Here is a 23,941-nt window from a genome sequence, read left to right on the forward strand (position 1 = left end):
CCTGGGTTGTGTATGTATTCTTTGAATGTTTAGTTGAGCATTTTAGGCTCACCAGTGTAAAAGAGGAGAGTCCATGACACAAGGACCAGGGAAACAAACAGCCTTACCAGTGGAGTGGGACATAAATCCCTCAGTTACCAGATGACAGCCTCTAGTTGAAATTAGCTGATTCCTTAATCTACTAAGGGCACAAAAAGCACCATAACCAATATAGAGTCAAGAAATAACAAGCCTATTACAAGAAATATGTAATAGAAGAACAAAATAAAACACTTTCATAAATATTATCCTATCTTTCCAAGACTAATTTACTTGAATCCAATATGTGGTTATTTCATTTGGACAACACCGTTTCTTATAATTAGTCACATTTGACGTGTTATGGTGTCTCTGAAAGGCTTGGTCTCATTCACAGTTGGAATGAAGACATTTGTTTCTGCTCTAAGAAGAACAATAATGGTTCTCCCAACCTGAGCTGTGACTGAAACAGCTCTTCCATTTGGTGGTGTTTGTTGAAATTTCCATTTTAGTACATTTTTTGGTATCATGCCTATAAATGCAATGAAGTTGCTTGTTCTTTCATAGCCTTCCCTCATCGACCACAAAGCCAGACAGTGTGTTCATATCTCACTTTCTTAAAGACGTCTTAAGTTTGGTATAAACTTTTTAAAGATGTGATTCAATTGGACAAGACGTATACATATAAATCTCATGAATTCAGAACTGTAAAATCATGGAAGAATCATTTCATGACTTATAAACACAGCCCATTTTAGACAGATGACCAGTTAAGGTGGTAAGCACAAGGGTTTGAGAACACTCCAACGGAACTATTCCTATCCAGAATTGAAATTAAACTCATAAGTTCTTCACATTGTTATAAAGCTGCTTGCTTTAGTATAAAACACAAAATAATATGACTTGCTATCGTCTCCTTGCAGACTTTTTTCCAAGTATTACTCTGTGTGTTTATACGTTCCAAAATCAGCACATTCCAGGCAAGGGTTTTCTTCTTGGCTTCATGAATATTTTTCTTACCATTTATGTCACTGGCTAGATTTACTCTACAAGGCTCAGCCTTTTCTTCATGTTCTGTGACTATAGGGGCTTACTCCAAGTTATGGAGAATAACTAAGAGCAAAGGCAATAACTTGTAATATTTGGGGGTCTATTGGATCTCCCTGGCCAACAATTCTAATAGTGGCAGCCCTCTCCTGACATTGGGCTATTTTTTGTTATCCTGTTGTGTCTGGCAGGCACATTGACACCCCAATATAAGATAATGCCATTTTACTCTTGTAATTCAAGTATAACTATATGTGCATATATCCACACACATATAGAAAATGTCTACAATAATAGACGTTCATATGACTTTTTTGAAAGTTCTTTAGTACTCCCTCAACTACACTATTCTCCCCTCTCCTACCTCAGTTTCTCTTCATGTTCTCTTTGTTATCTTTCCACTCCTTTATTTGTGAAGCACTCCACGGCCTTTTGCTGATTTTCTGACCTAAGTAGGTATTCCATGGGTAACAAATACATATCTGGATAATCAAAGCTAACATCCACAGATGAGAGAAAACAGGAAGCATTTGTCTTCCTGAGTCTATGTTAACTTTTCTCAAAATAGTTGTTACAGGTTTCATTGGATTGTAACTGTCATAATTTACCACTTTAACAGATGAACAGTACTCCATTGTATAATTGAACTGCAATTTCATTATCTACTGATCAATGGATGGACATCTAGGCTATTTCCATTTCCTGGCTTTTGGTAATATAGCCAACATACATGTGGATAAGCAAGTACCTATGTAGCATGCTCTAGAATGTTTGAGGTATATGCCTAAGAGTGACATATCTGAATCATGTGGTAGATGCATTTTTCACTTTCTGAGGGATCTCCACATATAGTTACATAGTAGCTCTTCCCATTTGTAATTCTACCAGCAGTAAATAAATGTTGCCCCTTCCCCCACATCCTTGCTAAGCATTTGTTCTCATTTCTTTCTTAATCATTTCCTTAATGTTTTGAGATTAAAGTATAATTACATCATTTTACCCTTTCTTTTCCTCTCTTAAAATCATCTCATATGCTCCTCCTGACTCTATGTCAAATTCATGGTCTTCCCCCCCCCATTAATTGTTATTCGTATATATATACATATTTGCAAATGCATAAGTATACTCTACTCAGTCTGTAAACTGTTACTAGTAGGTAGGTTTTAAATGCTGGCCATTTGGTATTGGATAACCTGTTGGTGTGCTCTTCCCTCGGGAAGAATTTTTCTCCTGCTTTAAGCATTCTTTAGTTGTCTGTAGTTCTTGTATAGGGCTGAAGCCTCTTGGGCTTTTCTTCATTTACTTTAGCATTGTGTATTGTTTTCCATGTTCTTCTCGTGTTTAGGCAGTAAAATTGATGAAATTTCATGGCTCTAGCTTCTGACATGATTGGCAGATCTACCCTCACAGCAAACTCCCTGATCCTTTACCTTTTACAACTCTCCACCCCTCCTTTGAAATGATCCATGAGCCCCAATTGGGGAAGTGGGTTATTTTGTAGATGTATCTGCTCGTGCTCAGATCTACAGCGCATCATTTTTGCTTGATTGATTTCTGCAGTGGTCTCTGCAGAAGCTTCCTTGACGAGGGGCAAGGATTACACTGATATGTGGGTGTAAGCACAGCTACTTAATGTAGTTAGAGATTACTCTGGCTTAGTAAAGTGGAATAGTACATTCTCCTCTAAGATTCAGGAGTTCTCTCGCCCTGGGTAGTTGCCTTGCTTCACGGTACCAGTCAAGATTTCCCTCTTGCTAAGTAAGTCTTATGTCTCATGAGAGCGAGCATTTGGTTACTGGCTGGGTATATGTGCCACTACCCTTAGTGTTATCATGCTTTAGCGGTCCTTATTGTGGCTCACAGATGTCAGAACTGGGTTGGACTTTTGGTTGCTTCCCTCGTTTGGAAGTTTTAATGGAAACTTTTGGTACCGCAATGGCTCTTTCTCATGAAGGAGGAACTCAGGTCAATTCCAACTGATGGGCTTCTGGACCCTGCATCTGAAATGAATGATGTCTTCAGCAATGGGGGCTTATCTTTCACCTTTGTGAGGCAATCAAGAAAAATAGCAATAGCGTGTGATGGTTTGGGAGTCTCTTGGACAGCTCTGACCAACAACTAAAAATAAAAATTAAAAACTAAAAAAGACTTCTTATGACTGGTGTTGTCCTTGGCTGGTGCCTTAGTTTGAGCGGGACCCCTGTGCCCAAATCTGCCTATCATAATGTTCTACTTGTAGGTTTCTAGGACCCTCTGGATCCTTCTACTTTGCTATTCTCCCATGCTTCTCTCATCTAGAGTCCCAATAGGATGTCCTCCACTCTGTCCCAGTTTCCTGGTAAGTGAAGGCTTTTGTGAGACATGCCCCTTGGGCTAGTATGCAGATATAAGTGAATATATACCATTTGAGTCTTTCTGCTTCTGGGTTAACTCACTCATTATGATCATTTCTAGCTCAATCCATTTGTCCACAAATTTCGGGAATTCCTGGTGTTGGCATATTTGTTAGACATTCTTTGGCTCTTGCATTGGCTATTGTCAGCCTAGATGAGAAATGTTCATTTAAACTATACATGTATATTTATATACCGAGCTATGTGTACTATAGGTGTTTTTAGGTATGCATACTAGTATGATTCTTTATGACCTTTTTATTTTTGATGTTTCTATTATTTTACCCTTCTTTTCATCTTTTGTATTTATCTCCCTGTCCCGTCCAGCAGGACCAGTAATTACGGGGTCACGAGGGGAGCCATACCTGAGGGGTGGGACGAGAAAGAGAGGAGGCGAGACCAAGTAGCGCTCCTACCAAGGTCTGTTTGTTGAATCAAAAGCAAAAGCTTATATGGGGTGGAGGCAGGGGCTAAGCAGCGGGGGTGGGGGCCCAGGAATGCCTCCAGATGATCCCTTCAGGGGAACATCCTGTGGTTTATCTCGGAACACTATCTCTCTCGGAAAGTCCCGAGCTATCCTGCTGAACAACATCTGCAGGGGGTGAAAGGAGGAAGTTATGCAGATGCTGAAAGGAGGAAGTTATGCAGAGGCTGAAAGGGGGAAGTTAGCTTTGGAACAGGGCAGTATTTTTCCATAGCCAGTAGATTCTTTTAGCCCTGAATGACCCTGGGCCGGCTCCGAACAGACCAGCCCCCACAATAAAGCACAACAGGTGTCTAACTGCTGACCTACGACAAGGTCAGCTAGTTTCTGGTGAATGGCAGACTTCTGGAGAAATAGGAACCTAGGTTCTGACAAATGGTTGAACATTGGCCATGTAGCCCGTCCCCAACATCTTCTTCTTCTCCCAAATTAAAGCCCCCCTCCTGTTTTCCTATTTCCTTGCTCAGATCACTTATATACTGTTATTCTCATGTCTATTGACCCCTACCCTTCACCCCAGAAATGGTGTCTTTTGTGGTTCCTGTAGTTATTCCAGAATATGTATTCATATCCTACTACTTGAGGCTAGGAGTCTCAGATGAGAGAGAGCATGCAAATTCATCTTCCCGCGTCCTACGCCACAGGTACTTGCTAGCCATGTTCACTGCAGCTCTGCTCACAACAGCTAGTAAATGAAAACTACCTAAATAACATTAGCTGTGAATAGCTAATAAAAATGCGAGTGTGAATATGTGTGTGAATTATTTATAGGAACAATTTTATAACTGCACAAGCCTTTAAAATCTCATGCTAAGTGTTAGGAGATTTGGCTTATAAGTTAACAGCTTTTCTGCCCATAGAGAGAAGAAATGTAAAGCTCCCATATACAATTTTTAATTAATTCATGGATTTTACCAAATGTAGGTAAAACTTTAAAAATTCACAATGAAAACAAAATGTATGAAAACATATAATATATACTTGTAACCAAGTACAAAAGATAGATTACTATTGAAACAATATAACATAATATATGCATATATAACATCGTAGAGAAACTTAAAATATGTTTAGTTCGGAAAAATATACATTTTTATAAAATTTGATAGTATTTAAGTCAGTTGATTTTTTTTAGAATGTTAAGTTTGATGATTTTCTCATGAGATTAAAAATTTTTTGTGTTTTATTGTCTCTGCATGCACGTATTATATACACACATTCCTCAAAGTTAAACACATGAATTATGTGCAAAACTGGTGAAAAGCAGTTATACTAAGAATACAACCTTACTTAGTATGTTGCTGTGACATACTAGTACCCTGTACGACATACAAAGTACCCTGAACAAAGAAAGGCTTTTGTTTTGACCCACTGTTAAAGAACAAAGACCATCATTGCAGATAAGTCAACTTAGCAAGATTTTGAAGCAGTTAGTGGCATTAAATTACCAGTATCGAACGATATGGTTATGGATACTGGTAGCTGTCTAGATTCCTTCCCTCCCCTCCAAAACCTAGGGAATGGTACCACCTTCTTTTAGAGTGGGTCTTCTTATCTCAAATAATCAAATTCAGACAATTTCTAATATACATAGCCAGAAGTTAACCTAATCTGAGTAATTCTCACAGGTGTGCCTTGATGAGTCTCTCGGCTTATTTCAGATTCTGTCAAATGGACAACCAGGCCTAACCATCACATATCCCATGATTTGCAAATTGTCATCACCTGCAATGATCTTGGGGACATAGACTCAAATTTGGCAGTAGAATAAGGCTTCGATGAAACATCTGGACTGGACATTTGTGTCACTAAAGTATACATAAAGAACAAATTTGTCAATCAAATAAAAATAAAGTAAATTAAAAAATAAAGCATAACCCTTTGTTTCTAAGATTGTCATATAATTAACAAGAGAAAGAGTTAGAACTAAGAACGGTGATGGTATGATCATATTTTTGTTAGCTTTTCCTTTAGAAGGACGTAGCAAGAAAAATGCTTGCTATATATTTAGAAAACTTTCTTTTTAAAGGGTCTGGGAAGTCTTCAACTTTCCATGAATGATGTGCAGAATCTGAGCAGGATGAAAAGCTCTTCATTATAACTAGGTGACTTCTGCACTTAGCTTCCTTTCCTACTGCTCACCTTGCCCCCAGCTGGTCTCTTCACTCTTTGTAGCAAACGCTGCAGCAAATCCAGAAACCGTCATTGCAGAAGACACCATCTGGAATGTCAGAATTTAAAACAGAAGGAAGGGAAGGAATAATTTAAAATAATATATAATACCACTATACTAAAAGCATGTGCTATAACATATTTAAGTCACTTGTATAAGTAAGTTTTCATAAATGAAGGTTAAACTTTCCCTTAATTTGAGATCACATGTTAAAATCTCCAATGAATGATTTCTGATGTTTTCATTTCTTAAGATTAGTGTAATTACCCAATTTGCCATTTTCTTTTCTCTCTTCACGCCATCCCATGAACCCCATGCCATATCTCTCTCAAATTCATGGCCTCTGGCCAGTTTCTTTAATATGTTACATAAATGTTATATTACGTATAGTATCTTACTGTGTTTTCAAACTTGCTGAGGTGTTTCAATTTAATTATATGATCCAATCTCAGTATATATGGTACATGATTTCCATCAATGGCAATTATTCATTAAGAATCATGTCATATATTTTGTTTTTAAAAGAAAATTTTCTTAAGTAAACTTCTTAGTAGACTATGTAAACATTATATGTATCTCTTTTTCTTAAAATGTAGTTTATGACATACTTTTAAGTGAAATCTAAAAAGGCTTACTTCTATGGCTCTAGAAAATAAACTAGGACAAAGGACATATACCTCTTTTGAGTGATATCTCACGGCTTAAACCAAAACTCTCAGATGATGTGTTTCCCCTGTGGTCAGGACTCATTTCATTTGGGATGTGTTTGTTTTTTTATAACAGAGGGCAGCATTTTCTTTTCCTTTTGCATTATTTATTTTTAATGTCTTTAAAATTTTATAAAAGTGATCAACACATAAATTTTTAAAATACATTAAATTGCTTGTAATAAAATCTAGCAGTCTTGTCATCTCTAGCCTTGCTTTCTACTCTTGATCCTTGAAACCAATGCCTTCCAACAACAGATTTTGTAAATATAATTCATGAATTAATTTGCTTTGTCTAAGTGCTAGTGTCCATCAAATATTTAAAGGTAAGGTCTGAAGTTTAGTATGAGGCTGTGGAATCACATGTGAATTTGGAAATTCATAATATTTGGAATTAGAAAATATTTATCCTCAAATTTCTAATTTTATTAAATATCATGTATGTATTATATGGTTTATATAATATATCAGCCTTCTGGAGTGTGACAAGTGTATTTGGTTCTTAGAGCACAAGAAGATTATAGGGTGGTTTGAATAAACTAAATAGCAGAAACTACGGGAGGTGATTGGACATATTGAATGCAAGGGCCAAAAGCAACAGTTTTTAAGCAGTGCGGCTTAAAAAGAAGCCTCAAACGTTGAAAATCATTTGCTTCAAGCAGAGGCTTCCTGGATGAGTTAAGAGGTGCTTAATGTACCAGTATATTAACAAGTCCCTCAGACTTAGTTTAACGTTATGTCCTTTCAGCAGACTTAGTAATAACAGTAGGTTCTCCCCTGTAGCCTGTTTGATAATGGTACCAGGAATTCATTTTGTCTTGGGAAGCAGGACTTAAATCCACTCAGAGCATGGTTGCTTGTCCCCATGATGGTCATGCCACTATCGGGACAGGCCAGTCATTACTGTCGTTTGCTGGGTTCACATCTGAGCATGACTGATGTTTCTTCCAGTACATGCATAGCTCCTTCTAGAACTAGGAAAGCCCACCATCAAGAGATGAAGCCCCTAGGATGACACCAGGTTGATTTTTCCATGTTCTATGGCTCAAGCATGTAGTTCCCTTCAGCAATAGGCTTTATCATCAAGTTCTGCATGGTAAGCACATATTTGGAAATAGCCTGTAATATTTGAGGATCTTGGGGTCTCCCTGGCTATAAACTCCAAAAGAAGTAACCCATCCCTGGGACTGGGATTTTTATTTCATGGGATATCGGGCAGTGCCATTATTTCCCTGTTATAGGGTAACTATTTTAATTTTTTTTGTGTGTTTGTGTAGAGATATATTTTAGAGAGCTTCTTGTGTGGCTTTTTGAAGTTTATAGTGTTTTATCATGTAATTTCCTCTTTCCCCCTGTCCTGCTCTTTCCCAACCCAATTTATCCCCTCCTATTTGGTAGTTCCCTTTTAACGCTTTACACTAGGGCTTCCTATCTTTCTTTCCTGTGAAAACTCCTCTCCATGATGCATTAACAATTCCCAGACTTTTGGTAGCAATCCAAGTAAGACATAAAACTCGAAGACATGCCAGCAGAAATTATATTAAACATAGCACAGGCAATGAAAAAAAAATGGTAAAATAAAGTTGCTTCATTTGGGACCTTTGATAACAATATCCATTTGACCAGTGTATGTGAAATTAGAGTCCCAGTACAGAACATACATAGTTGAAGAAGCAATGATCAATACAATTCACTTTAAAAAAAAAATCTGTCATGTTGTAAACCAGCAAGGAAAAACTAGGAGGACTATGGGTCAGTACCAAGGCTGAGACCTGAGGGGACGATGGTGACTGGGAAGAGGGACTTAGGCTGGTGAGTCCAGGCAGTACTGAGTGTAGTCGGAGGCCTTAGAATGGAAGAGGAAAGGAGGGCACAGTGGCTTACCTGGGTTGCAGGCAAGTAGGCAGCTCCCTTGTAGAGATTGGATTTTCAGTTTCAAGGAGAAACATAAACAAGAGAGGTTGGCTAGAAGAAATGGATGGAGATAAAAGTTATGAATTCGGTTAGGAAAAACAGATGGAGAAAAAGAACTAGGAAGGCCCTGGGTCCGCAACCTGAGGTGGAGTCCCAAGGGATTCTGGGAGCCTACAGAGCAAAAGTCATAACAGTAAACAATTGTAGTCACTGCAGAAATACAAATGCAACCACAATTAGATATAATTACCTACACACGAAAATAGAAGAAATAAAGACTGACAATGCCAGGTAGAAGGGAACAACACAATTAAAACTGCCATACATTACTGACAGAAATATATAATTGCAGTCATATTGAAAAACAAATGAGGTTCATAGAATCCTATGACTTTGAATAAGCAGTTTTGCTGTGGCACAGTCATTCCAATACAGGGTGTTTCTAATGAGGAATCGAAATTATTGAACATAAATATTTATTTTAAAAAACCCTACAGGCAGCTTTATTTATAACAGTCAACAGCTTGTACACAAACTGATGTTTAATTGGAAAAGAAATGGTTAAATGTGACACTGATACACCCATAACTGACCTAATGGATGGAACTTATTCATCCCACTGAGTGAAAGAAAACCCCATGCCATATGCTTAAATTTACATGGAATTCTCACATCATGCCTCAGGAACAAGTGACCCAGCATGTAGACAAGACAGTTGACCTACTGGGGCCATGAGGTAAAATTTGGGATGAAGAAAAGTTTCTGTACTTGAAAGACCTTGGTTCTAGCACACTTTATTTAACAAAACACAGCAATCTGCACACCTAGTGTGGGCATGGAATTTCACATAAATCTTTAAAGCAATTCTTTAAAGTATTTGCTTCTTCTATGTTTTATTCTTTTTATCTACTTGACAAATTATAACTATATAAATGGTATCTTTTCTAGAAGTTTTATTTTTTCTAGAACTTTTATTTTTATAAGGGTATATTAATTTGTGAAAAAAGAATTTCATCGTAGTTGCATCCATGAATATACTGTGTGATGCTACTTTTTCCTTTATGGTTTTTTCTTATCCTTCCCTTTTCTCCTTCTGTGTTTCCACATCCTTGTAGAATACTCTAATATTTTTTAACGTCACTTTGAAGATGGGAGTCTTCATGACAGTGTTTGTCAGAGCTGTGAGATGCCACACTGTGACGATGTTGATTTGGAGGCAGAATAGCTGCTCTAGCCATTATCAGATCTCACCACATGACTACCTGGGTAGATTCTGGCCCGGAAAAAAAGACTAGCTTCAATTTAAGGTGTCAGTTTGGACAAAAGAAAAACATCCCCAAAGCACTTAGTTGTAGCAATTCACCACTTCTCAGTAATTTACTGTGATGAAATTTACAGTGGACCTCACTAGCATTTCATTCAGCCTCCAATGACAGGACAATCTCAATTGGTTACTTTAACATTGCATATGAATTTTAGCTGAAGTTATCCAAAGGTTTAATTTCCTCAGGAATGCAGTAATATTAAGCACAAGACAGCTAAAGATTATAGAAGAAAAGAGGTAATAACTGTGTAACATCCATATAGGGCTTTCTGTAGGGCATTAAGGAGGCATATCACTTTAATTCCACTAATTGGCACAATCCTAGACACAAAGCGAGACACAAAACCATTTGTGAGAAAAATGAACAAGGACAGAACAGTACCTGCATCATCTTCTACAGAACCACATTGTGTCATCTTGAGAGAACATAAAAAATGAGACTTTGTCTGGTATAACCCATGACGGACTCCATTGTTTGTTTCCATGGTGAAAACTTTTCCCTCTATTTAAAGAGCTCTGCCTTCCTTTTGTGCTTGTCCAAATCACCTGGACATATGAAACACCAAGCTCAAAAACATTACTTGTGGAAAATTTGCATATGCATTATTAATACTTGTCCAAGGGGCCAAAACAAAATTGGCTTAAATCAGGTCAGGATACATCTGTCATTGTACTTCCTCTATACATCTATGAAAATAAATTGATTATATTTAAGGCCATGCCAACATTCATTTTAAGATTAATTTATAAGTAGTGCCAAACCGACTAGAAGACAGGGGTCATTAAGTTGAAACGTCAACCTGTAACAATTCTCCAGGAGGTGGATGATTTTTAGAAATTAGATATAATTCATATAAATGTTAGCATTTCCTTTTCTTCATCAGGAAACATTTTCTGGAAAAAATTATACATATGCAGGAGAGAGCTCATTGGCATCTTCGGAGGCAATGTGCAAGTATGTTCACTCTTCAGATTGAGTTAACCTAATGCTTCAGGGAAATGTTCAAGCATATTGCCAGGGTGACATGATGTCATACAGGCCCACTGAATTACCCAGCAGAGCAGCCATACCCTAAACCTCCAGTGTTCACTAATAACTATGACCACACAAAAATTAGAATTCCTATCACAAAAGCCCTTATCAGAAGCCCGATAATGGCTTTTCAGCTTAACATTCTGCTTCTCATAATATACCTAGAGACTTAAAGCAATGGCTTTTGACCCAAGTAATTTTCTTCTAAGATGAAAGTGAATTGGATGATGAAAACTAGACAGAGAATACTAAAGAATTCAATTACAGTCTCTGGCTTAAGTTGTTAATCTAGCTTTTTTCTATTTATGATATGGGAAGCAGCTATATTATGTAGAAAGCAGATATATTATTCAGAGTAAATACTGCTGATAGAGAAAAATAGGCTGTACTTTGTCTCATTATCACTTATCCATGCACACTCACAAGACCCTGGACTTACTTTTTGATAGTTTCAATTAACTTCATTTGAATAAAACAAGGAATTTTCCTTAAACCCAGTGATGTCATAGTACTGTACTGCATACCTTGTATCACAATATCACAGACATAATATACTTTTTTGCAATTAATACAATGAATATTCATTGATTTAAAGCACATTCATTGGAAAAAACAAGGAATAGATAATGTAAACATTATTTCTCTCTCTCTCTCTCTCTCTCTCTCTCTCTCTCTCTCTCTCTCTCTCTCTCCATATATATATATGAAAAAACTAACTCCAGAACCAATCTCAGGCTAATTACACTTGCCTGAAATTCAAGCTATAATTTTCAGCTCTCTTCCAACACATAAGAAAAGAATTCAATAATGAAAGACCAGCATAGTATTCTGCTTTTACAAATGTAAAGGAAACAGCTCATGTAGTGCTCTAGGTGAGAGATACCTGCAAGTTGTATGTGAGACTTTTTATTTATTTATTTATTTATTTATTTATTTATTTATTTATATTTGGTTTTTTAAGATAAGGTTTCTCTGTGTAGCTCTGTACACACTTTGTAGACCAGACTAGCCTCGAACTCATAGATCCACCTGCCTCTGCTTCCCTGAGTGTTGGGATTAAAGGTGTGCGCCAATATGTCCAGGCTGTGACACTATTTAAGAAAACCCAAAAATCAGGATGGGGTTGGGATTAATAATATGTGAGTAGGGTGTGTGGGTGGCAGATACCAGCACATTGGTTTTCCTTTTTTTTTTTCAATTTCTGCTCAGCATAGAGAAAGGCATAGGCTTCCTGTAGGTCAGCTTCATCTCTCTTGTCAACTGAGACAGACAGCAGAATTTATAGCATGTCCTCCTGCATTTTCTTACATGGCTCAGACTTAATCACCTGGGAGGGTTTCAGGACTTATGGGAATGACTGAATATGGCTGCCCTTCATATGACTGCGTGATTGGGAATCACTGTGAATTTTGAACTCTTGTCACAGTATTTGGCATATTTTGCCTCATAGTGAATAGCCATGTTGTGCCAGATTTTTAAAAATATATTTTATTAATTTATTCATATTACATCTCAATTGTTATCTCATTCCATGTATTCTCCCATTCTTCCTTCCCTCCCATTTTCTCCTTACTCCCATCCCCTATGACTGTGACTAAGGGGGACCTCCTCCCCATGTATATGCTCATTAAATTATATTTTATTCACATTACATCCCGATTGTAATCATCTCACTCTTATCTTCCTGTTCCCATCCTCCCTCCCTTTTCCACCCTATTCCCCTCTAGACCTCTGACAGGTGGCCCCCCCCGCCCCGCCCCCACCGCCTGACCACAGCCTATCAGGTCTCATCAGGATAACCTACATCCACTTTCTCTGGGTTCCCACGGGGCCTCTCCACCAAGCGGCAGTGATCAAATCGAGGATTTTTATAACTTAAAAAAAATCTTGTTGTTCTAGAGAACATCATTTGTGCCCAGGTTATGGACGATTGCAATGTCAGGACATTTCTAGTGGTGCATACAGGCAGGGTGTCCTCAGCTAGTTGTGTCTCTTTCTTCCTGGTGTTAACTAGAGTTTGGAAATGCCCTTTCTGCCTCAAACTTACAATGAGATGGAGTGTAATAATGCCTTGGTGGTCCTGTCTCTGGTTTTACTGTGTTCACCGTCTTTGTCTGGAAACTGCAGTAGTTTCCTTCCATAAAAGGGAAGGAATAGAAGTCCCTAGTTGTTCATGCTGAGTGTCACCATGTGCCTTACTTGGCTTCGTAACTGATTTAGACCTGAAGGTGCCTATTATGGAAAAGCCTTACATGTTTCGACACGAGTTCAAAATCAGGTTTTCCTTCTTCTGATCAGTCACTGTACAATACAGAAGACTCACGCAACTTTAAACGGTGTGAGCATGTCTCCACACCAGCAAGTGTGTATTCATTTCTTCAGTGGACATTAATTTAGTGTGCTCTACTTATTCCGTTTTGAAACTTCTCTGACATATGATCAAGTCTCATAGGTTGAAGATATAACCTGGAAGACTTCCCTGCCATAGGGGAGCTACCACGTACAACTTTTTGTATAGATTTCCCTGTGATTATGGACAACTGACAGCAGACAAACCTCGTTTTCTTCCCTTTTGATTTATTGTATTTTGAGTATTATATTTTTGTTTTAAAATAAAAAAAAAATTCTAAGACCGTTCATTGAGCAAGTGGCTTTTTCTAGAAAGCACTGTGTGTAGCTGTCACACGGTTTGACATTCCTTTGGTATCCCAAACCTCCTCCTTATTATTGTATTTGTTTTGGTCGTCTGTGATCAAGGGTCTTTGGTGTAGCTACTGCAGTTGTCCATGAAGCACTAACTGCATGCAGGTAAGATAACAAACAATAATTGGTGTGTGCTTTGCCTGTTCCAGTCCCCAGTCCACAATTTCTGTTCTTTTGTTCTGTTTTCTAGTCCTTCAGCTACATGTACAGTAGGCTAATTATTAAACTAAGAATAGTTCTAAGGGCTCAAGTAAAAAAAATATATCTGTGTCTAAAGTTACGTCAAAGCTAGAAGTGAATAATCTTGGTGAGGAAAGAAGGTCAAAGGTGGCAAGGGAGTCAGCCTTGGCATCCTTTTCTAGGCAGCCAAGTGGACACTGTAAAAGACATTTCTTGGAAGAAAATAAAATGAGACTTCAGTAAAATCACAAGTCGTAAGAAAGCCAGACAAATTTATTGCTGATGTATATTTTTAGCTTTTTTAGATAGAATATGAAACCAGATAGAGCTCTAAATATAAACAAGAAAGCCTCTAAATCTAATGACGAATTCAAAACACAGCACTAAATGTCTTCTTTTATATATATAAACATGCCGAGAGAGGAAGCCATAGAAATGAGTACAAATCTAACCATTTGTTTTATGTCTAAAGGCACAATGCAGCTGTATCCAATGGAAGAGCCGGGTGTAACATCAAGTTGCAGAAAAAAAGGTCTACCAAAGGCCATTAATAAAGGTGGCTTCTTAACATGTCTTTTTGCATCTAGTGGCAATAGCAAAGGTGTGGTAAATCAAGAAAATTACAAATAAACTCCACATCAATGCTCAAAATAAAAATAGCAAATTATTAATGACTTGGCATTACAATTTTCCTTGTCTTTGAAAGTTACTATCCTGTGTGGAGAGTACGTATAAAAGAGAAACATTTAAAAAAGATAACCCCAGGGTAATTTTAATGAATTGATAATATGAGGAGTTATGATAAAAACAGCAAAAAGGAAAATGAAACTGAAGCACAGAGAAAAAAATGTGAAATAGTGAGAGATATCTCCTAATGTTTCAGAGCGACGCTTCAATTAAATGTCCTGTTGTGGTGAATGTGTACATGTTGCCAGTGAGCATAATAACTATGCCATTGTGGCTGTGGGAATGCATGTTTTAATGTAGTCTTTTTAAATTGCACTTAGTTTAAATATCCAGCTTAAGTAGTTAATGGCTAGTGTTGATCGTGTACAAGTGTAACACAAAAGTCATTGCAAACTTAGATTGCCGTGCCACATCAGAGAAGTCGGGACAGATCATGGGTAAGTGCAATGCCTCATGCCTGTGCAGTTGTCAGTAGCTTTATGGAAAAAAAAAAAAGGAGGCTGTTAATTTGAAAAAGAGGAGGAGTTTATGGGAAGCTTTGGGAGGAGGAAGAGGAAGGAGAAAATGGTGGTTATAACGACAGGAGGTTAAAAAAAATTATAGAAAAGATTGTAAATATGTCATGACTAGACTCATGATCGTATAACCAAAAAGTATGCATATATGTACATATATGTAATATGGCTGTGTGAATATTCATGTTGTGATATATACTCATATACACACACACATTCACTTCAATTCTAATAATTTTCTGTTGTTGTTTTTTTGGTTTTTTTGTTTTGTTTTGTTTTTGTTTTTTGTTTTTTTGTTTTTTTTGAGATAGGGACTCACTACGTAGCTTTTACTCTCCTGGAACTCAGTATGTTGACCAGGCTGGCCTTGAACTCACAGAGATCCACTTGCTCCGCCTCCTGAGTGTTGGGATTAAAGGAAAGTGTGTCTCCACCTGACAGTCCTAATCATGCCTTTTTTATTCTAATGAACTGAAAGCCGTTAGTCCGATGTTAACTGGTCTCTAGAATGACTGTGGAAATGGCATAGACTGTTGAATCTTACAACTTGGATTGAAACTTCACTTTTAAGGTAATAAAACATGGAGAAATCCAAGTATAACTCATACTAAGATGTTGGGACACATTTTGAAATGTGTTCCTTGCAGAACTTCAGAAGATTAAAACAAAGCAAACCTATTAATTTACTTTTTCAATAAAAATGTATTTGAAATAAATAAAATAAATATTTTAGAATGTTTATTTCAGTTTATAATTTTTATGCAGTATGCTATATTTCCTCTGTGGAAAATATAATGGTAAATTCTTTTAGACACTGTTTTAGATTCTCAGGGAAGTCTTCCATTAAACACATACTTTATTTTTATGCAAGTGGATTTGTCAATGTGCTTGAGCTTTGGCATATACTTTTTCAAGATATATGTTTTAAACACCATGATTTACAAGATAGAATTTTATTTTGAAAAGTGGATTAGATGTAATATGAATAAATTAATAAAACATATTTTAAAAAAAGAAAAATGAATTAGAACTTTTTGTTTGGTGGCTAACAATTCCCCCAATATTTTCTTAACTTCGCCAAAGCAAAATAGCACATTGCCTTAGAGTCACAGCTCAATTTTTTTAAAAGCATGTGCTATTAAATATGGAATAAACGAGAATACTATAAATGCTTGCCATTGGGCTTCATCTGTTTGTTTGTTTGTTTTGGGTATACACTGTAGTTTTTATTTTTTAAAAAACAAGTTTCAAAACTTCATAGACAATTCTAATGTGCAACAAAATGAAAGAGCCTTTTTCCTCAATCTTCTTTGGACACCAGAAGTGTCTGGGGAATCTTAAGATGCTGGTGAAATGTCCTCACATCTCACTTTGTTGCAATTGATCCACGGTTCAGCGGGAGTGTCTGTCCTAAGCTCCTCACCCACAAGGTGCTTCTAGTAACCAAAAAGCAGAACTACGAATCATACTTCGAATTTTACTCGAGCAGATACTCGATCAATACAAACTTATGTGTTTGTAAAGTTTGTCATGCTAAAATGATGTTGATGCACCAAGAAGTCTTGGAACAGGCTTTCCTCAGTGTGTCTGAATGCAGACAGTGTAACTAACAGCCACATGTGAAACTCTCCAGTAGTAGTCATCTCCTCTTCCGTGTGAAAGGGTAACGCCCAAGGTAAAAGTTATTCTATTTGAAGGAAGCCAATAACAAGATCTATAATCAAAAGAGATTATTGCTCCTGCAGTTCTGACAATTGAGATGGTCCTTGGGACAACTTTCTTACAAACAAAAATCACAAAGAAGAGAAAAGGCACATTTTAATTGACTCACTATTTTTTTTAAGAAGAAGGTGATCTGCTCTCTAAATGTTTTCAGATGTTTAAAAGCCATCTATAAATGTTTATTTTATTTAGAATATTTTAACATTCTTGACAACTAATATAAACTGTCAATTATTTAAATGTGCAAATGTAGAGAAAGCCTGTCTATTTAAAGAGCAAGGCATGCTCCATGGTGAAAGGTACAGAGTTGTTTTTCCTGCTAATGAAAGACTTGAGGCACTCTGGAGACTCCAGGTGTAAGCTGTTAAATATGTTTCCACACTTGAGCGACTGCTTGAGATGGTTTTGTGACTGCAGCTTATTGATGTGTTATATAAACACTGTATGCATTATTTTTATAATTTTGTTTATACCTGCTAAGTTTGTCATATTCAAAACTTATCCAAGTTCTTTCATTCAAAATGATTAGTAAACAGAGCTATGCTCTTATTCTTTCATAGCAGCATAAAAAGTCTATTCGTAGAGATGGGGTGTAAATGGATGTGTTAGTGTGTGTGTGTGTGTGTGTGTGTGTGTGTGTGTGTGTGCATGTGTGTGTGTGTGTGCATGTGTGTGTGTGTTTTGATAATTGGTACTTCATTTCACTAACAGCTTGCTTTCTTTAAAATTCATGTATAATGCTGTCATCTCCATTGTCAGGTATATATTTTTATGAGCAAAACTAATATTGTGACCTCAGTGAATGATGAAATACCTATAAATAGCATAAATAGTATGTAATTCATGGAAAATTCAAAGTTTCTGTGTTCTATATTCACTAAACGAAATAAAACATGTAAAAGAGTATTGATGGGAGAGTGGTCGTTTACTCTGGGTTGATGAAAGGAAAAGTATATACACACAGTTTTGTGTGGTTGACAGGTATAAAGGGATGGGTTCTTATAGGAATTATTTTGGATACTTTATTAAAGGCACAGATTAAATAAAGTAAAAAAAAACAAGTTAAGATATAAATTATAGCCAAAATAGTACAGTATTTTATTTCAAAACAGTGCCAGTTGCCCAGTTACTCTGACTAATGCTTTATTAATATTTACTATTTATCTCATTTGTTACTTATATATCTGATTGTTGAATTAGTTCTGTGGGATTTAAATTTATACTTGAATATGAATATATCTGACTCATAAAATAACTGAAAAATCCAAGATAAGTAATATTCAAATTGTTTATGTTTTATCATTGACAAAAAATGATAAAAAGTAAAATTGTCATGTATTAAGCCAATTTGTTGGTCACAAGCACTGAGTTGACCGTAGAAATGCCGCAATGAGATATGGAGATAACTTCAGAAAGTTCTTCTCTCAATGTGGTCACAATTCAGTGGGACAGAGCGACAACAGAGGGCTCAACTACAGACTGACGCTGAGAGAACCATAGGGACACAGCCCAGATGACACCTGCCTTCCTCTGTGAAATCTCCGCGGAGAGCTCCGTGATGCCGTGGCCATCGCCGGAGCTTGAATCTGGTGCTGTCTTATGGTACTAACCTTGTGGAGATTATGACACAGCAAAAGCAAACCAATTCTCGAGAGACATATCATTCAAGAGGAAAGTCACCACACACTATAACTTGATATAATAGCCACTTAGAGTAATTTTCAGCAGCTGGTTATTAATCATGCAAACATGAGCCTCCTCACTCATCATAAACAAAATATAGCAAGACAACATTTCCTTTGATGGTTCAACTGTTTACAAATGTTTTGGCTATCTCCTCAATTGAATAATCTTTAATATTGAGATTACAAGACTCGTTCATAATAGATTTGTGTATGTCTGTCACTTCCTATGCCAACCCTTTCTCTAAAAACATTTCTATCAGAACTAGAATGACCTCAGGCTGGTGGGTGGCTCATTTTGGAAGCCTAGAGACCTGACTTAAATCACTGTAACTCAAGATGGCAGGTCATAAATGACTGGTTGCATTTGTCCTCTGACCTCTATCCCATGTCCTGTGTGTGTGCATGTTCTCTCTCTCTCTCTCTCTCTCTCTCTCTCTCTCTCTCTCTCTCTCCTGTCTCTGTCTCTCTCTTTCTCTCTCACACACACATACATACACACACTAATAGTAAATAAAATTTAAAAAGCCATGTATGACTATGTTTAATTTTTACTTGTTTATTTTATAAATATTTATCATAGCCATTATTATTTAATGAAAATTATACATACTACTAATAAAAATTTCTAAAAATTTGTATACACCCTGTATGTATTATAACTGAAAAGAAGTATTAGATATTTCTGTTTTGGAGTATAAGTAAAGCTATATTTAACGAAATGTAACAAAATCCTATTAAATAATATCCCAAAGGAATGTATGTTGCAATATAATTGTTGGTACATATTTTACAAGGCTATATCAAAACATCATGCTAGCTTACTCTTCTAAAATGTCCTTTCATGGTTTTTATAATAAAACATTTCTCCTTTATTTTTATTTGTTTTTATTATATAAGTTTTCATTCTCTGAGAATATCACACAGGTGTTTTCTACATTAGAAATAAAGCTATTTTTCAAATTTATTGACTGAAATAAATGCATTAGGTGAGAGGCCTGGAACTAAGGAATACATATGACAAAAGAATTTGGAAGAGTAACATCTTAAATATGTGATTAAATATCATATTTATTATACAGTGTACTTGTGAGGTAAACGTGGGTCTTATTTGATATTTTTTCTGTATTGTTCATTTTATCAGTTGATTGTTATGGTATTTATACATCTGGGACACATCACACGGAACAATCGTCAGTGTTCATCACCAATAGGTGAGGATTTGCTGTGAAGAATAAAAGTCTATGAGTCTAGCTTTGCTATTGTAATTATGTGATGGAAAAGATTTGGTCTCAGATCCTTGTAATATCAACTGCTTGAAAAAAAAAATCACCACTTCTTCTCTCTTGGAACCTTAAACATCATCAATCATTTTACTTCAGAGTCCAGTAGGTATGGATTTTGTAAAACTCGGCATGATTACATTAACGATGCCTAATGATACTGTCCTTTCTCCAACCCTACCCAAAGTAAGAATAACACTGCAAAAATTGTTATAACTTTAACCAGAAGTCTTGAATGAGAGATCACATGTAATTAAAGTCTGAAACTTCCATCTCTATACTTCAGGAAGCCACTTAAAATAAGGGAACATTTTAACTGCTTTCAGCAGAATTCCATTGTGCTTTTGTCTCAGGAGGATTTCCCCTATAATTCTAGCACTTCAGGCAGATTGTTTGCACATGGCTGAGCAGAAATAACATAATTTTACACCAGTATATTTAATATCACAGATTCTTTAATGGACTAACACAATGTTGGCAGTATTAACATATAGCTATCATTAGCTTTCTAAGAGATTGGTAATTGAAAAGTCGTCCTGCTGACAAATGTCACCTTATGTGCACTGTACTAAGAGAATAAAGCTTTGCAGATGTCCTAGGAAGAACAAAGGGAGACTCATTTATGACCATGGTGAATCCACTGCCACTACATTCTTTTTAGCCTTCTTGAATTGCTTGCAGTTTACAGATCTCTGTCACAAAATTTAACTATTTTAGCTAATGTCTAAAATATCCCAATGTCTAAAAAATCCAGCAGTTTGCTTATGTGCTAAGTAGTAAACTACAGATTTACAAATATACTCTATACTATATATTGCAATATTTTTAAGTTGAAATGCAAATTTTTTGTGGGTCTAGGAAAAAATTGTATAAATGTTTTTGCTCATTAGAAGCAGAACAGTGAGTATAAAATATGCTTAATTATTTTGCTGAGTGAAGTGATATATCTTTTTTTAATTTAAAATATTTTCCCAGTCTATTTTGTTCTTGTTTAATTTTAAAAGTTATTTGTCTTTAATGTAAATTAAGGCAATATGTTTAAAAATATTCTAAGTGGGAAAATGCTTTTTTGAGTCACTGCCTCAGTAATTTCTCTCCCTTCACTCTTGTTCTTTTCTCATCTTTGAAATATTTAAGTTCCTTGTGTGACACAACTCCTAAGGTATGGGAGAAGAGAGGAATGGAAGAGATGCTCTTGAAATGTAAAGAAATAAATGGCAATGTGTGAATTTAAGGTCATTCTCACAGAAGCTCTTCCTCTGAGTCAGAACTAGCTTTCTGTGTCTTACAAGAGCTGTCCAGGTCAGGTGTGGTCTTGAATAAGAGGCAGTTTTGTATAGAGATGTGCTGAGCTAGCTCATGCCTTAGGGCCACCATGTATTTAAGAAAGATATTGAAACTATCTTTAGGTATTGACTTAACTCTAGGAGACAACAGGGTTGGCTTTAATAACCACATATTTTGGCTGTCAATGCTGACATCTACCAACAGTTACTCTGAGGTAAAGTATTGCTAGTATTTTCTTGGCAATGAATGTACAAGGGAAAGTCTTGTAAAAATTTATAAGACATAATTAAAACACATTTTTATTAAATATTTTTATTCTTACATATGTATTTATATTATTACACATATATACAACAAACTACCTATAGCAAGAAGAACCATGACACGATCAGAAATTATATAAATTTCTTAGTGTTTTGGCTATTTGTATTTGGCAGCCTTGAAGAAAACATCTTTCCTATCTTGGTGCATCTAAAATTCTAAATATAAATCAATATCTGTCATATCTCATCATTAACAACTTAAAACATCTATCTAGACCTAAAAATATCCTAACCTCTAAACAACTAAGCTTAATTGTGAAACTAACCTATTTGGTCTTCAACCCCATGAGATACTTGAGAAGGAATAAAATTAATTGCCAGAGTAAACAGGAAGTGCAGGTTAGCAGCTTCCAATTTGAAAAAAAAAAATGACAGCAAGAGTTTGCTACCTGAACAGTCACCCAAACTCTCTATAATGTTGGAACATGATTTTCAGCCTTGGCCCAATATATCTGACAGACATATTTGTGAGGCAGGAACTATTGAAGACTTGCTTACCCTGTCTTGGCAGAGTTTGGCCTTTGACTTTGCCTGCATCCAAGCTTGCCCCTTTTTAGGTAAAGCACATTTTTTACTAAATGATGTGCTAAGGCTTGGCCTGGTTGCTTCCCAAATGAACAGACTCATGTTATGAACCCCAAAATGATATTTCTATCTTGCCTAAAAACTGTAGTACTGTTTGTCCAATAAGAAGCCAACCACCTGGGAAGGCAAATGGGTTAGGCGTGGCTAAGGTAAGGGTCATGAGCTTTTGAGGGCAGAGAGGATCTTGGGAGAGAGAGAGAGAGACCATGAAGAAAAATGAGAAGGAAGAGGAAGGAAGACAGGATCGAAGGAGATGGAAAAGAACTTGTGCCATGGGTTTAGCCTGGGAAAGGAGCACATGGCTGGGCCAGCATGGATGGAGAGACAGAGAACATTAACAAGTGTTTTGGGATCATGGACGGGAGGTAGCCTGAGACAGGGCTGGGAGGAAAAGTTTGTTTAAAAGGTTAGTATCTGCCATGACCCAGAAAAAGCTTATTTTAATCAAATATATCTGGGTCTGTATTTTCATGTATTGTTAGCAGGTTAGAAAATACCGCCATAATAATAATTAGCCTAATAAATATTTATTAGGTCATATTTTTAAATAAGAACAACAGTGGTATATTTAGATTAATTCAATCAATCTTGAGTTCAACTAACTTTTGAATCAAACTACTTTGCATGAAACTAGCAAAAATAATCTGATCAAAATTCTGCAGAATGAATCTCCACTTTCCCATTTAACAACTGTGTGTGCTTGACTAATAATCATAGCATCTTCTTTTCCTACAGTTTTAAAAGATGAGGATAATTCCTGCCAAGTTATATGTAATGATCCTTTCTATTGCATGAGGATTTATTTTTCCACTGAAGAAATAATGGCTGATTCATCTGAAGTAGTTCATTCACTACGGATGGTTTATGTGTTGACTCCCAGCCAACATGGCGTTGGACCAGATTTGTAAATACTTTGTCACAAATGGTGTGTGTGTGTGTGTGTGTGTGTGTGTGTGTGTGTGTGTGTGTGTGTCTGTGTGTGTCTGTGTGTCTGTGTGTGTGTGTGCATGGACACAGCAGAAACATCCTACAAATCATGGGACTGACTCCACAATAAGGAATCCTTCAACTAACTTGTCAGTAAGACTGACAGGAAGCACTTGGAAGTGTCTCCTATACATCAACACTACAAAACATCTAACTCTTATTTTAAAGTATCAATGTCTACATGTTTGACTTGTTGCACACCACTTGTTACATTTCTTTTATCACATTGTTGCTGTTCTACATTTTTTTTTCTTTGTGGAATTTGATTGATCTGAATCCACAATCTCGTAGGCAGCAGATAGCAGCAGCATGAAACAACTGCAGAACTTTAAATGCCGCTGTGCTGGATAGTTTTATGTCAGCTTGACACAAGCTAAAGACATCTGAGAGGAAGGAAGGAGCCTCAATTAAGAAAACACCTTCATAAGATCATGTTGGAGGCAGGCCTATAGGAATTTTCTTAATTAGTGATTGATGCCTGAGGGCCTGGCCCACTGTGGTCCTGGGATCTCTAAGAAAGAAGGCTGAGCAAGCCATGAAAAGCAAGCCAGTAAGCAGCACTCCTCCATGGCCTCTGCATCAGCTCCTATCTCCAGGTTCCTACCCTGTTTGAGTTCTTGCTCTCACTGTTTTAGATGATGAGTTTCTATACGGAAGTGTGAGTAAAGTAAACTGTTTTCTCTTCAAATTGCTGTTGGTGAAAGTGTTTCATCACAGCATTGGACAACCCCTGCCCACTGAGAAATATGTTCACTTAAAGCCAGAAAATGATTGAAGGCTGGCAAATGCTTTCCTCCTGTTCTACCATGACCCCTTGATTCATAAGTTGGTACAAACCGCATATTAAACATTAATTTTACATTTTATCATTAATATCAAAATTCAGAAATGAAA

The 23,941-nt window shown here is 36.5% G+C and overlaps 1 protein-coding gene across 1 annotated transcript in view; it reads right to left on the reverse strand.

Moving 5' to 3' along the window:
• Positions 1–3,934: 3,934 nt before the first annotated feature.
• LOC311609153 (uncharacterized protein) overlaps positions 3,935–23,941 on the reverse strand; it is a 495,868-nt gene continuing 475,861 nt past the window's right edge. The window contains exons 8-9 of the mRNA XM_084801967.1: positions 8,707–8,787; positions 3,935–6,163 (exon numbers count right to left, since the gene is read on the reverse strand). The gene's annotated coding sequence lies outside the window, so the exon portion shown is untranslated. The remainder of the gene's footprint in view (positions 6,164–8,706; positions 8,788–23,941) is intronic.

The sequence above is a fragment of the Acomys minous genome, assembly GCF_964271855.1.
Source record: "Acomys minous genome assembly, chromosome: 11".
Lineage (NCBI taxonomy): Eukaryota > Metazoa > Chordata > Mammalia > Rodentia > Muridae > Acomys > Acomys minous.